Source organism: Patiria miniata, unplaced genomic scaffold, assembly GCF_015706575.1.
Source record: "Patiria miniata isolate m_02_andy unplaced genomic scaffold, ASM1570657v1 HiC_scaffold_7, whole genome shotgun sequence".
NCBI lineage: Eukaryota > Metazoa > Echinodermata > Asteroidea > Valvatida > Asterinidae > Patiria > Patiria miniata.
Window position 1 is genome coordinate 1,527,019 of NW_024037074.1, and position 15,161 is coordinate 1,542,179.

The 15,161-nt window shown below is 38.7% G+C and overlaps 1 protein-coding gene across 2 annotated transcripts in view; it reads right to left on the bottom strand.

Moving 5' to 3' along the window:
- Positions 1-15,161, bottom strand: part of LOC119746391 (1-phosphatidylinositol 4,5-bisphosphate phosphodiesterase beta-4-like) — a 48,924-nt gene that overhangs the window by 24,594 nt on the left and 9,169 nt on the right. The window lies entirely within an intron of this gene.

The window sequence follows — 15,161 nt, forward strand, 5'->3', positions numbered from 1 at the left end:
TCCAAAGGTCTTTGAATTGGGAGGTTGCAATGTTGCAAACATATGTTGCCAACCGCTCATCTTAATGTATACAGTCTAAAAATGGAAAGGTTATTCACTGATCTGCTTTCAATGAAATTTCAATAAAAACATACTACATGTAAATATATGCAAAATGTTGTCAAATTAGTTACATGTACCGGTACATGTACAGTGTATGGTACAAACTTTCATATTGCAGCTTTACATTCACCAGAGCACATTATAATTTATAAGCAGACACCCAAATGTAAAGTCCATATATCCATGTGCATGTCCATGCTCATCCTAGATCAATATTCTGTCTCATATTTCCCAATCGAATAAACACACCCAATGCCCCTTCAACAAAACACGTAGACGAGCCTAGAATATACATGTAGTTCCCGAGAAACCCAGACAAATACAAACGCAGCGGAATTTGCTAAATGCTGTAAAATGTCAACCACTATGAATGCCACAACGAGGGGGGGGGGTTGAAAAAAAAGAAACCCTATTCAAGGGAAGATTGCAGGCTCTAAAAATAGACGAGCCGCGGAGCCCGTTTTGGCCGATGGCCACTGACGTCAGATGGAGGAAGCTGCACCGTTCCCTGTGTCTTCAAGTCTTATGCTTCCCTCCGTGCCCGGCTGTTTAATATCTTCAGGTCTCCCCTTAATGGATTCGGCCGCGGCTGGGAAATAAGGATTTGCAATTATCTCGCTTGTGGATCACCAACCGAGAAGGAGAAAGGGGGGGGGGGAAGAGAGAGAGAGAGAGGGAGAGAAATGACGACGCAACACTGATGCAGTGAAATGACATCTTAAGATCCAGGATCTTCCCCGTGGATTTTTTTTGAGAACTCGTTCAGCCGTAGATCCATATTTGGACATGAAGCGTCGTACTTTCAGCTCAAATTTGGAGAAATTGTTGAAAAGGACTGATACGTCATTTTCCAGAATTCTAATAATATTAACCTATTTAAAAAGACTTGGTAAGATGAACTGCTGTAACTTAGAGGGTGTACAGGTACATGTACATGTACAATGTATATCACACAGTATGTTGACATCAACCTATAGATGACACTGTTCAACATAATGACTGAAGTCACAGCCAGCACAGTACAGTGTACTAAAACCAGATGGAAAGAAGATAGAGCACACACGGATAACAGAATTCAATTTAGCCAACCTTCCCATACGAGTATTTCTTCGACTTTTTGTTCTTTTAGAGTGTAGCCAATCAATTGATTTCATTATCAGCTCGGGTGTTTTTGTAGCAGCATGGATGCGTGAAATTGCACAATGGATGCTGTACGAACTGTGAAGAGTCTCTCTTCAAACCAAACTGCATTGATATTGATTGCGCTACTCCTGAAGGGTTATAGACCATTATCATCTTGTGGCCATTTGGATTTTTCCCATTCAAATCAACGTAACCAAAGCGAGGCTGGAAGGAAAAATAGTCTGGTTCCTTTTTTGCACAAAAACATTATCATTCAGTACTGTTATTGGTTACAAGGAACATGACTGAAATGGTGGCAGCATGATAAAGGTCTATTGCTGCAATAAGACACTTTCTCCTGACTCTTTTCCTGTGTTATTTTCGACTTTCGTTCATAAAAATACACTTCTTTTCTAAACTGCTTTTTTTCTGGCAACACAAAAGTTATTCACTTTTGAATAAGAAATGGCCAAAAACAAAATCGGCCGATGTTTAGTTATTGAATTATAACTTTACAATTTTGGTTATTGGTTGCCAGACAATAATTACGCACTCGCAGGATAGGCTGGTTCCCACCCCACCATCAGTATTAATAATGTATGGACCGGGAGCCAGTCTGCTCGCAAAGAGGATCTGTTGTGCACAAAACAACACTTTTTTTTCAGAGGGTTGCAGACGTCCAAAAAAAAGGAGAAAAGGAGTTTTTTGGATGGAAAAAAACATACAAGTTGAAAATGTATTAACAGAAAAAAAATTAAATGTGTTGATACAATGAGCACGGGGAATGCGACTTTAAGCAAGTTTTCAACTTTCAAAGACCTTTTAAATATCTCTTCATTTGCTTCAATATTTTGATTAACTGATGTACCCATACATGTACATGCTGTTATTGAAAATTAATCAAGAATATCACTGCAGCAACTTGTGCGTAAGAACTAGGTTGGTAAGTTGGTGAGTTTGTGTCAACAAATAAATGTCATATTGAACAATGATAATCCTGTACACATCGAGAATATCTGACCCACACTGTTGCTAAAACTTAACAACACCTCCATAATTTATAAAAACAATTATTAATGAAACTTCAAAAAAGTACTTAGATTGGTTTTCCTTCTCTTAGATCCTCTTTAATTTGTTATTATTATATTGGGGTTTATTTTAATTTGCTTTGGGGAAAAACCTGACACCATACTCCAATTGTTTTTGCTGATCGCAGTATAATATTTGTTCTGACATTCTTATGTTGGTTTTCCTTCTCTATTCTCTTTGATTTGTTATTATTAATATTTTTTCACCAGTCATTAACGGGTGACATTTACACATACACACAAAATTGGTTACAACACAGCCCTAAGTGGATTTTTGTTATTTCTGTGAAAGACTTAAAGTCCTGGGATTTGTTTTTTAACTGCCCAATTTTCAAAGTAGCCTGACAACTCATTACTATTCATTCCTTGAGACCCCCATTGGTACTTTTTCCCATAATGTCATGAAGTTGTATAAATAAACATCCATTCCCTAGCTCTACCTGTATATATGCTCAATACTCCTACGCATGCACGCTCCAAAATTATCAGATTTTCTGTCTGGCCATAATGAAGCATCAATCAGCATGATATGACAATGTTTCTTCTATCCACGTTTCCTAAATCACCCTGCCAAAATGTCAAGCATGGAAAGTCTACACTAAATGTACCGGTAGCATCCATTTTTTTTTACTGCATACAAAATTTGTAATTTATAGATTTGCAGTATAAACATTCAGACAACAAATTCATTTCATCTACATTACTGTGGGCAAATCAATGCAGCTCAGTCAATGCATAACAGGTATGCTTTGAGCTTCTGGTGTACAAAAATGTACATACAAATTAAATACATTTAAACTTTACCATTGCAGACCAGTCTTCCTTAGACGTCCATGATAATTACATGTATGCGCACTTCCAAAAAATATTTAAAATACTCACAACTCTCCAAGGTATTTGACACACACATCAAATTAAAGTGTATTTCATCATCTTTCAAAATCTGTTCAATTTTTTTTTTGGGGGGGGGGGGTTAACCAATGACTTTTGGGAGGAAATTCCATCCAAAGATGATCGTCACTAATAAATAGTAGTTTCTGAAGCCAATTGCCATTTTGAAAAAGGATGCCTACTCTCCATGGCAAAATAGAGCAATTTTAGGGCCCAATTTCATCCCAATTTTGCAGAAATTTGAGCTCGCAGTCCTCTGCACGGCTTCCACCTATCTTTTTTTACAAATCCTCAAGTTCATGGCCCTCAAAATGCTCTAATATCGGAGAACTTGAGGGCATGCAAATCGTCATTTGGCCGGCGTAGGCAATTTCGGGCCTATTTGCTGCCCTTACATGAGGGCAATTTCCCACTAATGGGCCCAAAAGTGTGACATTTGAGAAGACCTTCAAGTTTTGATGATAAAACTATGATCTTGGTCTCTCAATTTTTGCCGTACACATTGCAAACTTCGAACAAACATCCTCACCTGCAACTGGTTTTTGTATTTTAGAAAATATAGTGGATAGACCTTTATCATGCTGCCACCATTTGAGTCATATTCCCTGTATCCAATAACAGTACTGAGTGATAATGTTTTTTGTGCAAAGAGGAACCAGACTATTTTTCCTTTCAGCCTCGCTTTGGTTAGGTTGATTTGAATGGGAAAATCCAAATGGCCGCAACATGATAATGGTCTAGGCAACAACACATGCGCCTCTATTTCTCCCATGCAACACCGCACGTTCCAGCCGTGTGCGCATATATACGCAAGCACACGTCAGACTTTTTTGCACGCATGTCAGACTTTTTTGCAAGCATGTCGGATATAAATCACAGAGTATGACTGGTCAAAACTCAAAGTTGCTGGGCATTTATGGATGGGTCTATCACTGCAGCTCCACTGCATAACTGATTCACCTGATGTACTTTTTAAGCAGAATTCCCGTTCAGCCGGGGATTCTTAGCAAAAGCTTGACTCCCCAGTTGAGAGATCTCTCGCTTGATTATCTTCAATCAAGGTGCATTACCTGTAACCACGGCAATGTCATGAATCATTGTATTTCTCATACTTCACGGTGAACCCTAGCGCTGCAGGAACGGATTTTCACAGCCACGGATCTTGGGAGATTCTGGTTAATCTCAGATTTTGAAATAACGTACAAGCCAAGTACGGTATGAGAACAATTACTAATATACATACCGGTAGCCTACCAGGGCCCGGTATACAAGGGAAAATCAGAGATGCCCATTTACAAACATGTAGGCATATTGGGCATTAATTTTGATTCCGTTCAGGAGTCACGATTCTGTTCAGAATCAATTTCAAATTTACCTGGGAACAAACGATGAGGAAAAACTATTAAATGAACCACAAATGTGAAGTAATTAAAGGTGTAAAGGCTGGTTCATATACTGTCACTCATACGGTATGGTCTTCACAACGGGCCAGGTTTAGCCCATTCATTAACCATCCAATTCAATGTATACATTCTGTGCCAAGTAGTCCTTTCAGTCAAAATCAATCAAGTGACTGTTTTCAACTTGCCTGCTTTAGTCTGTTCATGGTCTGTCGACTGAGTTTGACTAGTCACAGTGCTTGCTAGACATATGATCTGACTGCTGGTGACTAGCCTTTGGTAAAAGTATAACAGGGGAAGTGGATGGCAATTTCGACCGTCTGTGACTGTTTAAATAGCAGGAGGGTTAATTGGCATTAAATTGGCATTAGGTAATCCTATATGACAGCACTGCCCGGTTCAATGACAGTCAGTGATCGAGTCAGTCAGTAGGTCAGCAAACATGTACAGTCATGATTCTGAATCCAAGCTGAAGTTTTTTTCTTGCGTTTAGAGTTGCCTACACCTAATGTGCACAAATCCATTTAGTGTCTTTGCGGGAGGGGAATACTTAATGCGCATTACTGCATGATGGAAATGGCAACACTTAGTGTCTGTCAACAATTGTTATGTTTTGCATTTTGACAGCTCCATGTATTTAAATGCACAGTGTCCTTTACTTATATGTGAGACATGTACGTGTACATGTACATTATATATATACTGGATGTACTATTTCACAGCCAAGGCTGTTTGAGTCTACATGTGATTAATGTCATAGCACATCACATCGCGTTCACGTTCTAATAATAAGGCCAAAAAAAAAAATAGTTCTGCTTCCCGTTACCCTACCTATGTACCCTATTTTGACAACCCCTACCATAATTTTTGGGGGGAAAAACGAGGGAAAAAACCTGAAAACCATCAGTTAGTATCTTTTACCCTTTATTACACGCTAACACCTCCATATTATCGTACACAACCAAAATTGCCACACAAAAAAAGAAATTCACAACCTACCCCATTTTCAAATGCCATGTTATCGGAAGCAGAACTAGTAAGTATTTTTTTCTATATTTTGTTTTGGCCTAATAATAGTTGTGGCTTCTTACAGAGTGCTAAGGTCTGTCACACAGTGACGCTCATGGCACTATTCAACAACAAAAAACACAAAACTTAGGCCAACAAATGATTAGGCCTATTTAAATCAAACACATATAATTTGAAAATTAACATTAGGTACAAGCCGAAGGGGAGATTGGAGTGGGAATATTGTTGAAAAGCTTACTTGGCATGACTCGGCATTGAATCGAAATCAAGATCCTGGAATATCGTTTCCTTGGAATATACTGTACATTGTACCGGAAGTGTTAAGCACCCTTCTTTAGATTTGAGCATTTTTGTTGCTTCAAACGAAAAAAATGCACAAATGATAAATGATGTACCCTACCTTTAAAATTTACATCCCCTGGGTAAAAAGGTACATTTCCATCAAGTAAGGCTTTATCTCCTTGTTACAAAGTTAAATTTAAAAAAAAAATTAGAAAATTTCTCTTTCTAGGTTTACGACTAAATAAAGTTTACATCCTCATATCCTTGGCATTTCTCTTTCCATTCCAGAGTCAACCTTGGCAATATCTAGAGTCCAAAAAGGCCTCTAGAGTTCCAGCTCTTACTCCGGTTTCCCCCCATCGGATTTCACTCCCCGGTAAAATGACCCAACCCTTCAGAAGCATTCCCAGGGGAAGGCGACGCCATTGTTGTGGGTTGCGTCCATGATCCCCTCACAGTCAATGAATGAAGTGAAAATGCGTAATGCCATCCCCCCGCCCGGTGCCCCGCACACAAAAGGGGTCTGTACTTGTACGTGTGTGTACACATACACGCGTACGGGAATCGACGCAATAATATTGCCTGCAGATGAAGCGTGAGGGATCGGCTTTTTTTTGTGTCTGGATGGATCACCGTATAAATATAAGGTGACAATGAGAAGTCTGTAATAATTAGAAGTAATTCAATTCTCCAACTTGGGCAACTGGCATGAAAACATCTGATACGTTATACATCGTGTACAGTAGCGTTGTAGACCTTTTTGTGGGTATGACTTTTCATGAAATTAAATTTTGTCAGGTTATCCTTGGATCCAGGGGAAAATGTAAGTCAAAAAAGATACCCGTATATGTACATGTGTATGTGTACATGTACTTAAACCACCTTCATGTACATTTATTCTAATTAGCTAATTAGCTAATTAGCTAATTAGCTAAAGAACCGTTACTTTTAACAATTTACAATCTGTAGGTAAAAATGTATTCAGTTGGCCTCATGTGCATAAAACCTGAATATATTGTAGTCTACATAGATATATATGTAAGTTGGACTGAAGTTCTCCACAAGCACAATAGAATCCCCTGAACAAACAAACATAATTTATAACAAAACAAAACAAAATTAATGAGCAGCAGATGTAACAAAAACCTTATTGTTTAGTCCCTTAATTTCATGGGATATTCTGTGAGAAAAAAACACCCGAAATGACTTTATAGAATAACAACACAGAGTTGACAGAAGACCTCTTTCAAATTTATGTATGTAACGTGAGTTACCGTGGAATTGCACATGTACACAGTACATTTGTGCATGGGTACATGTACATGTATGTACGTATCTAGTCCCATATTTTCCCCAATACTTAACCAATTTGCACCAGGATTATTTTTGACAAAAATTTCGATTTTCAAAAAAAAGGCAACATTTTCCAGCCAACATCTGATATACAGCCACACGCCACAAATACTGATTCGCAAGAGTCATTTCAACAGTATTTGTACGATATTTCTTGCCAAAACCTTGAAGGCCGTGCACAGCTGCCAATTCAAGATCAACACACGGTCCGCCTCCACAGACTTCACAGACTGTATGTATGTGTGTACAAAAGGCACGAGGGATTAGCGTGTTTAGACGTCACCCGGAGGCAAGTCGAGGCAATCTGGACGTCTTAACCTGTCAGCTGTGCCTCTGTATAAAAACAGCCAGTGCGTGTTATCCCGTCCTCCGACACGAACTGGTTAAGAGGGAACGATTCAATACATTGATTAATTTTAAGCTCAATTGTACGTGTATACATGTAGCACATTCATCCAGGAATACATGTAATACAAGGCAGAAGTCAGCGAACCAGCCTGCCTATCCCTGGAGAATACACGGGTATCATAATAACAGGCCTCGCTGCAAGGCTTCCAGATAAACAGTCAGGAAATTAAATCTGATTGAATGGCTTTCATATAATACATTACCCAATGTGACAGGCCCAACTTTCGACTTGAAAATATAGGCCAAAAAAAAAAGTCTCTGGTTTCTGGTATGGAGCTTGCCCAAAAAGTGGTGCGGTGACGCGGCTTTTTTTTTTTTTTACCTTTTTTTTTTGCTTCAAATGTCGGCTGATGACTGCAATTGGTGCCCGACTAAACTTAGTGAAAATACATGTATATGGGAGTCCAGAGAAGCCACATACAGCTTATTCTCGATCATAACCCCATCTAAAACCACGTTAAAATTGTGCAGCAGCAGGATTCCAGTCAAACCAGTGAGTTTGGCAGTTTTGAGACATCATTTTTTATAGAAAAAAAAAAATTTTCATTTTGCCGACACGCATGGCTACGGCGACGCGCGCGCATACCAGAAACCGGAGACTTATTTTTTTTGGCCATACATGTAGGTCCTAATTCTTCTGAATGATTCCGTCTAGTTTGTTTTTGTTTTTTGAAGGACAATAAGTGTTAGACTTGATCCAGTCATTTGGGGTGGAGTGGTTAATGACTTGTGTGTGAGAGTTTGTTTCTGCATTCAATAAGCATGATAGGGGACGTTGAACAATAGAGGACGAATAGGGTCCCCAATTTTCGAGAGGTCCCCAATTTGGATTTGTGTACAAAACATATGGGAGAGCTCCCTAAAAAGCTAGAGTACATGTACAAACAAAAGAAGGACAATAGGGGTCCCCGATTGCAGGCAAATACACACTTGGGTGTGTGTGGAGGGGGGGGGGGGGAGTGCACGCTGTGTCCTTTCAACATCTACTGAGTACAATATTATCCCAATTTAGATAATAATTTGCATATTTATGATAATAAGTTGTAAAATCGAGACAATGTCTAATATACACAATCAATCAAGTGCGTGTATATAAACACAATGTTTGATGGTCCAGCAGAGTAGAAGTGGTATGTACAATGTACATATTGTACAATTTTTTTGTCTTTTCCCATATTATATAAACAGGGAAAAAATCATTTCATGTACACTGCAAGTTTTCATTAAGGCAAGGATACATAAATTATATCATGGCCCAATTTCATGGCTTTGTTTACAATTAGCGAAAAATCCCTGCTTACTGCAGCAGACAATTCTGTGCTTAATACTAATAATAGTACTTGCATTTTGGCTTCTGCGCATGCGTACGGTACATCCCGTGACTAAGGATTCCGTGCTTACAGGGTCAGCACAGAATTTTTCTGCTAGCACAGTTAGCACAAAATTAGTGATCGTAAGCACGGAATTCTGTGGTTAGCAATTGTAATTTCATTGGTCTAGTACGGCCATGTGTCTAGTCAATACAAATAAATTACCCCATAGCATACATGTATATTGTACACTGCATTGCAAACGTGATGCGATCAAGCTAAATGAGTCGTTTGTCGACCCTGGTCAAAAAAAATTTAATACAGGTTTGAAAAGAGCATAATCTCAGCATTACTGCTGTCAAAACTGCATGCCTGTACCATCTCTACCGGTAGTTCAAAATTATGGAAATCTGAACACCAAGAGATGTGATGAAGTGATTGGCCTGTATCTCCAAATAAAAATTCCTGACAAATGACTCTTTTTAGCTTGATCGCATCATGTTCATCTCGTGTACATTGCGTTGCATCTGGCAGGAAAGCTCATTGTAATCAAAAGGTTACACTGCAGTGATTTAATTACCGGTTATGAAGCCCGGGAAGGGACAGGGTGGAATTTTTCTTTTGTAATTTGCTAATTCGTTCCCACGAATTACTAATTCGTTGCCACGAATTACTAATTCGTTCGCACGAATTGCAAACTCGTTCACACGAATTGCTATTTCGTTCGAAGGAATTGCTATTTCGTTCGCATGAATTGCTATTTCGTTCGAACGAATTGCTATTTCGTTCGCACGAATTGTTAATTCGTTCCCACGAATTGCTATTTCGTTCGCACGATTTCCTAATTCGTGGGAACGAATTGCTAACTCGTGCATCCGGGAACGCGTTACTAATTCGTGGGAACGAGTTGGTAATTCGTGGGAACGAATTAGCAATTCGTGGGAACGAATTAGCAATTCGTGCGAACGAAATAGCAATTCGTGCGAACAAAATAGCAATTCGTGCGAACGAAATAGCAATTCGTGCGAACGAGTTAGCAATTCGTGCGCACGAATTAGCAATTTGTGCGAACGAATTAGTAATTCGTGGGAACGAATTAGCAAATTACAAAAGAAAAATTCCACCCTGTCCCTTCCCGGGCTTCATAACCGGTAAATCTTGAATGAGTTAAACTTTTATCTTATTTGACTTATTGGCACAATGATAACAAAATCATTATTAACTGCTGCAATGTGGGATATTGTTTTTAGCCTCCTCGGGGCGCAAATATACAATGTACATGCACCATTGGCCGGTGTGCGCAAGAAATACTTCCATACATTTTCTGTTTGTTTGTGTTTACATTTCCTCCGTATGGGACACGGGTCATCTCTGATGATCATTATTCAGTGCACATCACCGCCTCCTCAATATATGCTCTCCTAGAAATTGGATCAGTAAGTGATATTGAAACCCCTTATTTACTCGGAGGTGTAGGTGTTCATGAAGACAGAAAGTGATGTGTGAGAGGATTTCCAATTTCTGAAACTCCATCCATTTGTCCCTAAAACTAAGCAATTAACCACACAGGCTGATTTCCAAGTTTTTATTCAATTTTTTTATTAACTGTTATAAAAAGGTAATGGACACCATTTGTAAAAAAAAAAAAGTGTTTTTGCCAATTCAAGGAACAGCTAAAAATAAATTAAGCCTGAAGCAGCTTACTAAATCGAAATTTCAACTAAGTACAGATACATGTATCCTACCTTTTGAGAAAACCATGAAAATACATCTTCCTTTTTCCCAGCCCGAAAGTGTTTGCATTGAAATCGAGATGGTGGTGCTACGCATCATGAGGAAATGATGGGAATTCCTCTTTTCAAAAAAATGACAGTATATTACTGGTAAGCGCAATGATTTCACAGGATTCTCGATCCTATAAGGCCAAACAAAACATTCCTTTGGTTTGGGTCACCTGACCGACCCTATTGAAAGCAATAAAAAATGCAACCCCACACAATTTTATTGACCGCCAGAACAATTTATAGGCATTTATCGTCAAGTTATGTTTCTTTCTTTCTGTTATTATCCGAAAGAAAACATCGTGGTCTAACATCAGTTTGCGTGTACACTGTACATGTACTTTAAAAATACGTACATGTACGTTGTACCAAGACCGCTTATGTCCTTCATTATGTAATTGTCATTGCAACGCAGTCCAAAGCACGTCTTTTGTGGCTTCCGTTTGGGTTCTCATGCACATGCATGCAAGACTGCAATTTGCTCTAGACATCGGAGAATGAGTCATTTTCCAAAAACAAAAAGGAAATTTCTGCCAGTGAAATCTCAAAATGACATTCAGGGAATTCTTTGTGAAAAACCATGGGAAAGTTGACGACTATTTTTCAATTGATCATCCCAAAACACTTTGATTGGGAACACTTAAAAAAATTAGCCTTGTCTGCATTTTATGTCCAAAAAGCATAATTACCCCGTAGATAACGTTTCTTGTTTTAGTAATGCACCTGCAGTTAAAACTTAACACTGTAATAGTTTCACGGTATACATTTCCTCGTGATTATTATTTTTTCTTCCCCGGCGAGAAATATGATTCAACAGTCTTGGCCCAGCCATTTGTACAAAAAAAATTTATTGACATGGACCCAATGGAATTCCCATTAAACGAACCCACCAGAGAGAGATAGCCATGGTACTTTTAAAACCTTCGCGTAGCACTCAGGCATTTCTCAACATGCTTATTCTAGCGAGCAACGGGAGATACAAAAAAACATTCCGCCGACCTGGCTAGAAATGTGTTCTGAATACATTCCGATAATTCCAAACACGTGAGGACTGACAGACTGTTCTTACAAAAGAAACACATTTGTTTGTCTGCACTCTCTTCTGCGCAATGCATCCTATCTGTCACTTAATGGATTAAGACGGAAATGATTGAACAAAATGTACAATTTCTAGTTCAATGTAGATTATTTTCTCATTATGTTCAGTTATTACATTGAACATATGCCCATCTTTATAATCCTCATGTACATACGCGTACATGTGCGTCCAAATCTGCAGGGCAGCATTATACATTATGTACCGGTATACATAGTATGTCTATGTACATCAATGTACATGTACATGTACATGTACCGGTATATGTGCTCCTTTCTCCTTTCTCGATATTAGAAACAGTGTGTGTACGGGATACGTACACGCTAACCATTTTGCATGGTTATTACATCTGGCACACTATTTGCAATGTGCATTTCACATCAAAGTGTTAAGATGTACATGTACATGTATGGATGGATGTACATGTATACGTATAGGTGGCTAATTGGTGAAATAATTTTACCGCACAAAATAGTGATACAAGGTATTTTTTTCAAAGCCGCATAACGGTACAATACATACCGGTATCCTGCACTAATGATTTTTATGGTAAGACATGTACATGTAGTGGTATGTAAAGATATTTTGTAAGATATTTTTTGTACGTATATATATGCATTTGTTCATGGTGCAACATCATCGATGAATTGAGGACAGGAACCAAATCGAGGACTCTTCGGTTTATAGAAAACATGTACAAAACCAATGAGAGCTGTTGCAGAAAAGTAAAGAGTATAAACAAAGGAAAAGGGAAGAGTAACAAATCCTCGATTGACACCATAAACAAACATGTGTACACGTGCATGTTCAAATGTATTCCTGTAAAGCAATTGCCGACATTGTAATTTGTACACTACATGTACATGTACATGGGTAGTGTGTTGAGTGGCTTAAAAATATCATGTGTACAAAATAGATTAAAACCTGATTTGGGATTTTGAGGGAATTGACCCACTTCAAACAGTCATTTCCAAAGAGATAGTGTAGCAATGGGATTTCAGTAAACAGATTTTGACACACTAAGCATTCATAATCTGCTGATGGCCATACCAAACAAATGTACAGAGCACGATTGTTACTCCAGGGTTGATCTTGACCACACCCCTTCTAAAAAAAGGGGTAGATCTACGTACCGGTACGCATGAATGCAGGTACCCCCCCCCCCTCCCGCCCTGGTATGGTACGTGTGTGTGCGTTTCATTTGCAATGGTGATCTGCAAGATAATATATTTATTTCAACCCAAATGTGACAAAGAACTAAACACCTCCTCTTGTCAATTATCTTGTAATGTTAGATAAATTGCACGGGGTAAACAAAAGCTACGTGTACAAATATATAAATAGTGCACATATGGTACCGGTACCAGTACATTGTACATGTAGCTACAGCAAAACACCGTAACATGCATTGTATATATAACCCCAACCCTACTAAATTCACGGGACTTAAAGTTATAGTCCATCATTTGCAGCCATCCGAAAAGTAACTGGCGTAATTATTGTTGAAAAACAAACTTGGTTGAAAGATAGTAAGGGAACTAAACTCCCTGTGAAATTATTCTTTCTGGGAAGCTGTCATTTTGAAGTAATCAACGAAAGAAGGCATTTCCAACGGTGATTTAAATTAGTAGTTCGTTTTGTTATTCAGTGCAGCGCGCACAAGTATTGGAACGACGCACATGCGCGCGCGGTTGTTGTAATTCGTCGGATCAGTGCGCAACGTCGCGTATAGCTGCAATTCAAAACAATTCAAAACATGATTCAGTAACTTTTGATTTGAAATTGAGATCTTAGAATGCTGTTTTTCTCGGAATGTACAGCTGAAGCTTAGCTGAAACTTCATCAGGTTAGTTGCTCAGTATCCTTCATTAGATTTTGAACTCTTTTGTTGCTTCAAACGAACAAAATGCACAAATTACAAATGATGGACTGTACCTTTAAGAAAATGTCTTTTATCCATGATGTGAATATATGTCAGTCAGTCAGGGGGGGGGGGGGGGAGAGGGGTAGCCACCCCAACTGCCCCCCCCCCTTTGGGTACATGTACACTTACATTGTAAGGGATGGAAATATAGACAGCTAGGGTTTAATGGTAAGCTGAAACAAAGGGTTGATATAGTATATGAAGTATTTGTACATATTACCACACCTCTCAATCAGTGGCAGAATTAGACCATTTGTATAATCCACCAGGATTTTAATATTGAGGTACATGTACACAGTACCACTGTTTGCCATGGCATAGTCACGGTTCACGCGCTGGCTGTTTAATTATAACCCAGCCAGCCACTCCATGCAATCTATACACATCTCACCTAGTTTGGTTCATATTTAATGCGCAATGCAGGTGACTGTGTTCATGCGTCGGTAATAGCGCTTCTCACCGCAACGGTCAGTTGACTTAACAGCAAATGTCAACGTCATACGAAGACGGCAATATTATCTGTGATATTTACATGCACTGAGCCGGCGATATACCCTGATACATGTACAGATTGTGCGTGCAAAAACTGCATTGTTAAATTTTCCATATAATAATAATTGTGTTTCATTGTGAATTTCATTTACATGTAAAATACATGGATATGTGGGAATAATGCCCAAAAAAATACCACGTCGTACAATGTACTTGGTTGTCACGCACTCAAAACCTTTAACATTACCCAAATGTCTCAATTATGGAGAAACATGTATGTGGCGTTGAACTGCTTCAGGGCACGGAATATCCTGATTGAAACTGGTATATGACCAAACAGCACGATACGTGTACATACGGTACATGTATGTGACACTGCACTATAGGGTACAGATAAATGAAGATTTTATACCCTTCAGCACACCACGAAGATGATGTTTTGTGGGTTTTTTTAAGCTGCAGCCATTTTCGAAGTGTGGGCTTTTTGTTCTACAGGGATACACTTTTACATCAGTAGACCATTGTGCATCCATTGATTCTGCATTAAAGGGCCACTGAAGTGAATATTTCTTGGGAACACATTTTGTGGAACTTTATAATCCTCTTACGTGTATGAAAACTATTTGACATCCTTTTTTGGTTAATTTTATTGAAAAGTGTGCTTCTTAAAACATTCAGAAGTTTGTTTGTTTTTGCAATGTTTTTTAGTTGAACTCTCTGCAAATTTCGCCTGAACTATCAAGTGAAAAAAAAGAGTCCTGATTTTAATTTTCCCAAAACAACTTTTACTCAAATGTTACTGTCACTACTTTGTGGCTCGCAATCGTGACAATACGGAGGAAGTCCATAATAGGAGCCACATTTGTGTGGCTAGGATTAAACA